Below are 10,511 nucleotides of genomic sequence, written 5' to 3' on the forward strand. Positions count from 1 at the left end.
GGGGGGAGAGACTCTTCAGCAAGCTCTGCACCCAGCGTGGAGCCCAACGTGGGATGTGATCCCACGACCCTCAGATCATGACCTGAGGCCGAAATCAAGGATTGGACGCTCAACCGACTGAGCCACCCAGGCACCCCAGTAAATTTGTTCTTAGTTTATTTTTTTAATGATATTTTTCTTTCCTTTGTGATGTGAACATAGAGCTCTTTCCAAAGCACATCCCATACGCTCATGCTGTGAAATATCTTGCGGTAAGCACTTACAGGACAAGACATCTGTACAGATACTGATTTATAACAACTCCAAGCTACACTAAATGGGGAAAAATGTGAACAGCATATAATCAGTAGAATCATCTTACTAGGCATTGGGGCCCGAGTCAAGCTTAAGACAAAATGGCGGGGCGCCTGGGTGGCGCAGTCGGTTAAGCGTCCGACTTCAGCCAGGTCACGATCTCGCGGTCCGTGAGTTCGAGCCCCGCGTCGGGCTCTGGGCTGATGGCTCAGAGCCTGGAGCCTGTTTCCGATTCTGTGTCTCCCTCTCTCTCTGCCCCTCCCCCGTTCACGCTCTGTCTCTCTCTGTCCCAAAAATAAATAAACGTTGAAAAAAAAAAAAAAATAGGGGCGCCTGGGTGGCGCAGTCGGTTAAGCATCCGACTTCAGCCAGGTCACGATCTCGCGGTCTGTGAGTTCGAGCCCCGCGTCGGGCTCTGGGCTGATGGCTCAGAGCCTGGAGCCTGTTTCCGATTCTGTGTCCCCCTCTCTCTCTGCCCCTCCCCCGTTCATGCTCTGTCTCTCTCTGTCCCAAAAATAAATAAAACGTTGAAAAAAAAAAAAAAAAAAAGACAAAATGGCATCTAGTCCAGATTGCTCTTAATTCCCTTAGCAAGTTGTCACATTGGAGCCCCACATGCTCTTTTGTAACCACACCTACTGTCCCTCAGCATTGGAGCCCATCACCAATGGGCTTGAATTTAGGGACTTCCTTGCCTTGAATTTAGGGACTTCCAGGAAAAGTGTTTCTCTAAACACTCGAATCACATAAGGGAGCTGAAAGCTTACCCCACACCCTCCCTTATACTGCTTCTTGGGCATATGGTCCCTCAGTGGGATGGCCAACCCCGGCACAAATAGTTACATTCACAGAAGTTAAACACTTCCATGATGCGACTACCCTGTGTAAATTCGCTGGGGGGCAGAGAGGGGTGGGCAGGGAGGAAGCAGTTTAGGGGCAGAGAAGAGCATGGGCGGATATGCCAGATCTTGAAGGATACAGTTAAACTAGTACAGTGACTACATCTGGAGACAATAGTTATTGTGTCATTTGTAGACTTTGTGTACTATAAAAAAATGTTTTTGAAAAGTAATGCAAGAATTTCAAAGTCAAGAACAAAAGGCCATTCTAGATACTGGGCCCTCCCGGGGAATCCCCCCTGGGTCTGGTTTCGTCCCACAGGGATGACGCTGGAAGCGTGGGCACCAGCCACTTAGACTTCGGTGAGACGTAAAAACCGTGCTGAATTTGCTGTTGCCGTCACGGCCTTCTGTGAAAGTAAATGGCAAGAAGCGCTCCTCTCCCACAACCCGTACCCTCCAGAGTGCGCTGCGGGTAAGCAGCAGACCTCTGCCGCAGCAGGGCCAGGGGTCTGGAGGGAAAGGTGCTCCGCTGCCACCTCGTGTGACTTGCCGAGTTTGCGTTTCTCCCCACAGTTGTCGAGCTCCTGACACTCGGGTGGGCCCAGGACAGCTCTGCCCTTTCTCTTCCTGCTAACGACTCGACTGGAGCCGCCTCTTTCACGGGTGCTGCCCCTCTGATGGGGTCAACACACAGAGGGCCGTCAGCCCAGGTAACAGGGCCAGCCCCAGTCACGTCTGAATGTTGTCCCCTTGTCCATTCTTAAACATAGTAGCGTTGTTGTTGTTAGATCCCGTGGGCCTGTCCCCTGAGCCTTCAGGGTTATAGTTGGAATCCTCAGAGATGGGTGGCAGTGGGGTGGCCAGGGACTTCAATAGAGCTCCCTATCTCTGGTCACTGGACGCTGAAATCTTCCTTCCAACATGGTGTCTATTGTGGCCTGAAAGAAAGATGCTTTTGTGGAGGCGAGGAAATCTGGTTAACTTTTCATCTCTCTTCAGTGCCAGGCCATCAGGGAAGTGCTCCTGGAAGTCCAGAGAAACACAGCAACACACTCTCCTCCACACAGAGCCCCTTTCACCCCAAGGCACTTGTCAGACTATGTATGGGGATTACCTCACCTCCCTCTTTGGGGTGGAAGGCGACAGCTGTCCACTTCCCAGATGCTTTGCATATCCATTTGAGAGGAAGTGAGGGGGCGTTGGGGGTGATGGGGTGTATTATCTAAGCTGGACCCAGGCCAGTGTGAATTGTGGAACCAACGAGTGCACGGCCCCTTGCCCTCGGCTTTCCAGCTCACCAGGAAGACGGCGACAAACCATTAGGAGGCTGAGCACAGGAGGAAGGAAAGGACAGGCTGTGAGGGTTAGCGGCCTCCTTGGAGCTGGGGCCAGAGTGACCTTACAGTGGAGAAATTGAAGTGGGCAGAGTCGCGTTATCAGGCACCTTGGAGGTCATGGTGTGTTTTAGAAGGAACTGCCTTCCAAGTGAGAGTGTTAGTTAATTGTCGTGAACTTGAAGGGACAGGTGTGCAACTATTCCCAACAGGATTCATCTTGGGTGAGAGCAGATCCACTGTGGCCCTTATTTGCCACTGGCCCACTGAATGATTTTCCTGTAGCCAGACTGGCCCCCTCCTGGGGTGTCTCTCAGGAAAGTCAGGCATGCCAAGGGACAGACCTCCAAGCTGATTTCCCCAGCACCTCAGCAGATTTAGCCAAAAGCCTCACTGAGAATTCACTGAGAAAGATTTTGACGCTCTCCTTGTCTAAACCCTCTCTTCCTCTTCCTCCATTTTACTGATGAGGATGCCACAGCCCAGGGAGACATGGGCTGGGACAAGGACCTGGATCACCTGACCAGTCACATGCCATCCCTGTCCTGCTTGCGTGGGCACTCCCCCTGTCCACCGGCATCCTGTGTGTCTGGGTGTGCCCTTTTTATAGAGAGCAGTGAGATGTGAGAGAATGTCCCCCTGGGTGGCTGGGCCAGGCCAGACCCCACTGCCGGAGAGATCTCAAGGCCAGACTCGGCTCTGTCTCCACAGTGAGGCCTTGCCTGGTTGTCCCCTCATGGTTGCATGTTAGCTTACCTTCAGCGCTGAGGTGAAGAGTGAAAAGCTTGTAGGGCAAAGGTTTCTGTTTCACTAATGGATCATAAAAGTAGCCTATGTTCATGGGAAATATAAACCACAAAAATAATATAAAGTCAGAAGCCCCAGTTCCCATTTCTGATCTGAAGGCATTTGAAGGGGCTAGGCCAAGTTTTACCTGCCTTACGGGTATTTGTTTTACTGAATTATCGCAGCACTGGAACAGGAACCATTCTTGTTTTACAGATGAGAAGACCAAGGCACAGAGATGAGTGTTCCTGAGCTCACACAGTGATGCCCCCCTTGGCGGAAGCAGATTTCAAACTCAGGCTGTTGAACCCCCGCGCTGGGCTCTTAAAGCACTTGACTTCTTTGACCTGCTGTTTCCTCCTCAGCAAAATCAGCCTGATGGGGAAAACACATGAAGTGTGCCTCAGAGCTGGGCTGGAAGAGATGCCTACGAGCGAGATGTGTTGTTTTCACACAACAAAAAGCTATACAGCAACGAAAAGGGACAAATTGCAGCTACAGGTGCAGCAGCAGAGGAAGCATATGACTCCCGTGCATGGTGAAGACAGCAAGGTACAGTATATCAAGGATGATTCCTTTTCTGTATGACTTAAAAAAAACTTCTTTAATGATGACTTATTTTTGAGAGAGAGAGATAGAGTATGAGCAGGGGAGGAGCAGAGAGAGAGGGAGACCCAGAATCCGAAGCAGGCTCCAGGCTCTGAGCTGTCAGCACACAGCCCAACATGGGGCTCAAACTCACGAACTGTGAGATCATGACCTGAGCCGAAGTTGGATGCTCAACCGACTGAGCCACCCAGGTGCCCCTCCATTTCTATATGACTTTTAGATAAGCAAAACAATATATTGCAGGATGCATTTATAAATGACAGGCCATAGTGACAAAAAGGGGACTGGGTATCTCAGAACTCAGGACACTGTTTCACCCAGGGGTGGGGGATGCGGGTGGGAGGACGGGGGCATGAGTGACAGGAGAGGGGCTTCATGGAACTTCCAAGGACCACCAGTGCTTTATTTCCCAACCTGGGGAGTGTTTGCACACCGATGTTTGCTTCATTACAATTTGAATCACACTGTGGAGTATATTCTTCTGATTGTATTTCTCAAAAAAAAAAAAAAAAAAAAAGTCAAATTTCGATTACTTAGCCCTGGCCTATTAAAATGCATACGCTTGAGGCCCAGCTCGTTAAAATGCAGATTTTCTTTCAGGAGATCTAAATCTGGCTGAGAAATCTGCATGTTAACACCTTCCCCTGGTGATTTGTGGTGTTTCTGGCACTGAGAAGCTGTTCCAAGAGCAAGAATCGATGCCATACCTGCAGAGGCCAGATGCTGGGAAGAAAGGAAAGCATAAAGCAAAGCCCCTCTCAGACTTTAAGTTCCTTTGATACAAAATTCTAGTCCGGAACTTCCATCTCTGCACCTTTTCCAGAGCCTGCAAATACGGAGTCCTGTAATGCAAACCACGAGTGCCTCTGAGCTGTGGTAGGCGCACTCCAAATCGCAAATCCGCAAGGCATTGCACATCTGGATGGAGCACGAGCCTTGGAAAAATTGTGCCTCTTGGTATCCATGGTGTCTGAAGCAAAGCAAAACAGTATGTGAAGGGTGGGATATGGAAACACGGTGGCTGGAGCCCCTTATTAAGGGGTGTCGAATGTCACTGACAGCCGCTGCCCTTCTACTGCATGAAGGTAATAAATGTTAACAGGGACTCTCACGAGTTCTCTCATCACTTGGGTCTCCCCCAGCTGTCTTCCATCAAGTCTTAAGTTGTGAATCCTCCTGGCATTTGGGAGGGAATACAGTAAATTCAGTCGATATAGTAGAATAGGCCTGTACACACAGTAGCCCCTGGGTTCCAAGGCCCCCTCCAAAGCTGCCCCCACCCCAAGGCTGCCCTCATGTTCACTTGAAGTCTAAAGAACAGAAGCCTTCCAAGCCTCTTTTTTTGGTATTGGAAACCTACCTATGCCAACATGTCAGGTTCTTGGTGACTGTCAGGAGCCCCCGCCTAGGAGAGGTAGTGGGAAGCCACAGTTCTCCCCCACCGAGCTGGCTACCGGGAGGTGTGCTGCTGGGAAAGCAAATCTCAGACCCCACGTGCGACAGTGACTAGGGAGCACGTGAAAAAGACTCCTGCCACCGAAAGCTTGGCAAAGTGTCTGTTCGCTCTCTGCAGATGCACGTCCATGGGGAACAGGAGGATGGGTGGCAGGGGAGAACAGAATCCCACGGGAATCTGCTGCTAAGGGTCTGCGGGTGGGGACGGGGGCAGTGAACTCCCTATAGGAGTTCCAGACTCAAACCTTCTGCAGATCTTAGGTGGTTGGGCCTGCCAAGTTCTCATGCCCCAAGTCTACTGGGGACAGAGGTACCTAGATAACATTTCTGGCCACTCACATATTTGGACTGGATTCATTTCACCAACGACGAAGTTATAATGACAGGGAGTAGAGATTCATTCCCGGAGGTTGTGCTCACTTTGGTCCGTGTGCTGGCAGAGGGGAAGGGGAGCGGAGACACTCGACACAAGTTCCTTACCAGCCCTGGGCCGGCCCCGGCCCCAGGGAATCCCAGCAACCCCAAATAAGGGAAATGAAGAACCTCAAGCTTCTTTAGGCAGCGAACCCCACAGGGGCCACCAGCCTTTGCTGTGGGAAGAGGGCATTAGCTGTCCCCTTGAACCCCACTTGCTCGGGGAAGCTGTTGAGGCCTGAAGGGAGCTTCAGGTCACCTCACATTCCCCAGAAGGCTGAGTTTACATGGTGTGGGGAACCCAGGGTGGCTGCCACCTTCCCCTCCCACTGGGGGCTCCGTGAGCCTCAGAGGCACCAGCATCCAGAAGCTCTCCAAACCCCATACTTCAGGGATTTTTATGGAGGCCTTATCATGGGGATGAACCCAGGGGATGGGTGGGGGGAAGTGCTGAACATCCCAGGCTTCTGACCATGCTTGGTCTTTCAGGTCACCAACCCCTGTGCTGAAGGTAGCCAGGAAGGAGCCTGCCAAGAGTCACTTCATTAGAGCAAAAGATATTCCCATCACCCAGGAAACTCCAAGGGATTTGGGAGCTCTGTGTCAGGAAGCAAGGGCAAACAAGAGATGCTCCTAGCACCTTAACGGAGTAGGAAATTACAAAGGTTTTAGGAGTTCTGGCCAGGAGCTGGGTTCAAACACCAAAATATATAGTTCTTCTGCCATCATAACATCACATTGTAACAAGGAGTTCATGGCTGTGCAAAATCCCCTGGGGAGCCCGGCTGCAATTTTCTAGGTGCACAGACCTTTAAAAAATGAAGTCGATTTAAAATCCATGCTAATACAGTAGCAGGAAGCTTCTAGCAGTCTGTGGCTATTTAAATTACATTTCATTTAATTTAAATTTAAAGGAAAATTCAATTCTTTTGTTGTACTAGCCACTTTTCAAGCGCTCTGTAGCTGGCTAATGACCACCATATTGGTCAGTGCAGATAAAGAAAATTTTAATTGGACAATGCTGTTTTAAATGCCTTCACTAAAACAATAAGACTTTATCACCATCAAAGAAAAAATAGTTTCAATGTAGTATAATCGTGTTTTTAAGAACAGATTTGAACAGGCTTCCTAAATGTAATTGTGCATAAGAATCATCCAGGGAATCTTGTAAAAATTCACGTTCTGATTCCGCAGGTCTGGGGTGAGGCCCTAGATTCTGCATTTCTAGTAAGCCCACAGGTCATGCTAATGCTGCTGGTCTTTGGACCAACCTTTTGGGCAGTGAGGGATCACTGGATTAATTAAAAAACACCCAGGGTGCATTTTAGTGATGAACCTTGGGAATGGGAAGCAAGTTCGAAATTGCATCATGAGTGATGAGCGTCATCTTTCACTCCTGGCCAGATACCTTGGCCGCTGTCGACTTCATTCAGACAGTATGTCTCAAGCCTAAATTTCAGGCCTGTTGTTAGGCCCCGCCCAAAGGCCCGTTTCCCAGAGTGATAGGTCCTGGCGTCAGGAACAGCTTCCCTCTTAGGGCCCCATCAGGCCAAAAGGCCCCGGCTCCCCCGGGAATCAAGGCGACTTGCCATGACAGCTGTCGGGGACAGCTCCTCTCAGAACAGTGAACTGGATGCCTTGTCTCAGCCTCCCCTTTATTTCTTGTCTTTTTCTCAAACGTAAAAATAGAGAAGTTCAAAGCCCCCATATTCCCATCGCCCCAAATTACCACCGTTACAATTTGTCACATATTCCTTCCAGTGCGCCCCGCGTATGTTGTTGATTCAGTGGCCTGAGATGAACATAGCCGCCGAGTGTTCACACCTGGTGTGGTGCTGGCCCTGTGACTTACCTAACTACGGGATGTGGCAGAGGTGATGCTGTGCCAGCTCTGAGGCAAAGTCTTGAGGAAGCCTGACAGTTTCTGGGTTTTCACTGATGGAAGCTCTTTGTGCCCGGCCACTCTGCTGGAGTGATCACGTTGGCGACTGCATGGAGAGACAGCCGGACGAGGACTGACCAGGAGGCCCAGCCTACGCGGAGACGCAAGGCCTCGGCTTGCAGCTGAGTGAGGCTACCCAGGTGGCTCCCAGCAAGACCAGCCAAGGGACTGCCCCAGAGAGCTCGGCCAAGGTGGAAGAACCAGGAGCAAATAAAACGGTACTGGTTTGGGGGCACGGGGGTGGTTCATTCGGCTGAGCATCTGACTCTTGATTTGGGCTCAGGTCATGATCCCAGGGTTGTGGAATCAAGCCCTGCGTCAGGCTCCATGCTGAGCTTAGGATTTTCTCTCTCTCTCTCTGTCTCTCTGTCTCTCTCTCTCTGCCCTCTCCCCCGCTCATGCTGTCTCTAAAATAAAATTAAAAATACCTTCGTTGTTTTAAACCAGGAGGTTTTGGGGTGGTTCCTAGGTGGCCACAGTTTACCAGAACCTAAGTGACACAGGACATAGGTAATGGAAGCGTAGCCAGCCCATCCCCTGTAGGACCTGCCCCTTCCGGGTGCTGCCCCCTTATCCTCAGACCACAAGTGCCTTCAGGCAAGGGTAGCAAAGGATTAAATGAATTCACAGGAAGAGCAGGTAATATTTATTTACTGGCTAACATATATCTCATCTCAGTCCCGAAACGTATATGAGGTGGCTTATCAAAAATATACGTAATGAGGGGCGCCTGGGTGGCTCAGTCAGTTGAGCGTCCGACTTCGGCTCAGGTCATGATCGCAGTCTGTGAGTTCGAGCCCCGCGTCAGGCTCTGTGCTGACCGCTCAGAGCCTGGAGCCTGTTTCAGATTCTGTGTCTCCCTCTCTCTCTGACCCTCCCCCGTTCATGCTCTGTCTCTCTCTGTCTCAAAAATAAATAAACGTTAAAAAAAAAAAAATTTTTTTAAATATACGTAATGGAAGATTGTCTTCAAAGTTCGCAGGGTGAGGTGGAAGGGAAAAGGCCAAGGGCAGGAGGAAAATGCCACTTGCCAGGTGAAGGTCCATGAGGACATGCCCGCTCTCGTGTTTGTGTGGGGCGGGGGCTGTGAGTGTGGCCTCGTGAGCCCGTGTGACCAAGACCTGGAGAAAGAAAGCAATGATCAGGCCTGCCCCAGGAAAGGGACGACATGGAAGGAGCCAGGAATGAGCCAGGGACCGCGCGGTGGGTGCGAGGAGCCAGCAGGGGTAGTGGGCGGTGAGGGTGGCTCCAGGGATGGATGGTAAGTCGAGGCCAGACTCCAGCTCCAGCTCAGCACTGAGGAGCCCCCCTGAGAGAACAGCGGCCACTCGGAAAGTAGCAAGTGCCCTATTCCTGCACAGATGCTCCTGAGGTGGGCACTGCAGTGACAGCCCGGCCTTGGGGACTCAGCTCCGAGCATCCCGGGGCCCTCTCCGGCCCAGTCATGCCTCCCCTTGTCCTTCCGCCTGAACTGGCCCTGGGTGAGAGGTCACTGCTCAAAGTGAGGCCTGGCCAGTCCAGTTCAACTACGGGGTCCAAAAGAGCCCTGCATCTCCTCAAGCCGAGGGTGGTTCTGCCATTTTGTGGTGTTATCCTTGCCGGGCATCTGTTCCCGTGAGAAGTACCATCACAGATGGTGTACGGTCAGGTAGGAGCTGTAACTTCCAGCCTCTGAATTTTGTTAGGGGGTTGGGAGCTCAAGAAAGGTTCTATGCAGGAGGGCTTTGAGGGGCTAGGAGGTGGGGACACCGGGCTGTAAAGGGAAGGGCGATCTGGGCAGAGGGAACAGCAGATGCAAAGGCCAGAAGTGGACGTTCCAGCTTCCTATGTAGCAAGAGCATGCAGTTCCTCCACAGGCAGCAACCTCGGGCTTGGGGGTAGGCCCAGGACTGGCCACAGGTGGGCCTGGCTGAGGTCGGGCTGGCTGAGGTCGGGCTGAGGTCGGGCTGAGGAGGTTGCTGCCCTTCAGCTCCCCTGGTGCTCCTTGTTCATGGGGAGGAGGACTTCGTTCCGGGGGGAGAAGGCAGCCCCGGACACTGGGGCAGGCGGGCTCCTCACCCCCATGCCTGTAGCTCTGGCCTCCAGCTCTGTGGGTTTGGGCCTGAGTGTAGGGCTGAGGGTCGGGGGCTCTCTGGTTCTGTTCCCCACCCCTAATCCCTTGCAGCTGTTGTCCTCCCCAGGAAGGACAGTTGTGTTGGAGGGAAGGGAAATAGTTATTTTGAGTTGGTCACTGGCTTCTGACCAGGGGACAACGGATGGCTGTGTTGGGGCCTGGCAACAGGGTGGACTGGAGGGGCCAGAGCTGGGCCTGGCTGGGAGGGCAGCCCACATGATTAATTATGGGGGGTGCTGGGGAGCGGGACATGATCCTCCCTGAGGCTGGGGCTGTAGAGACCAGCGAGGAAACAGGCTCGAGATCGGGGATGCCCAATACGGAGCTAGTGTCCTAAGTGTAGTCTGGGTTAGCTGGAGGGGTGGGGAAGGTGGACACAGCCTCCCATATTGGCCCCTGTGCCACTGGCAACAGTGGAGAGGAAAAGGAGGTCCCTGTGACAGAGACTGGGTCTGTGGGGAGGGCTGCCTGTGAGGGGCTAGGCTGGAGGGCAGCCTGTGGTCACTGTTCACCCCCTTCCAGGCAGACCTTCCCAACACCTCCTTCCCAGCAGAAACCACGTTTGGTGGAGACCATACCCTCTGGTGGCAGCTACCCTTCTTCTCCGTGGGATCACAAGCAGGTGAGAGCACTTGGGGGCAGAAGGAGCCAAGCAGCCAGAGGTTACCCCCTTCCCTCTAGGGCTTACCATGGTGGGCTTGAACCCTGGCTCTACCACTTAC

This window comes from Lynx canadensis, chromosome E2 (assembly GCF_007474595.2).
Source record: "Lynx canadensis isolate LIC74 chromosome E2, mLynCan4.pri.v2, whole genome shotgun sequence".
Taxonomy (NCBI): Eukaryota; Metazoa; Chordata; class Mammalia; order Carnivora; family Felidae; genus Lynx; species Lynx canadensis.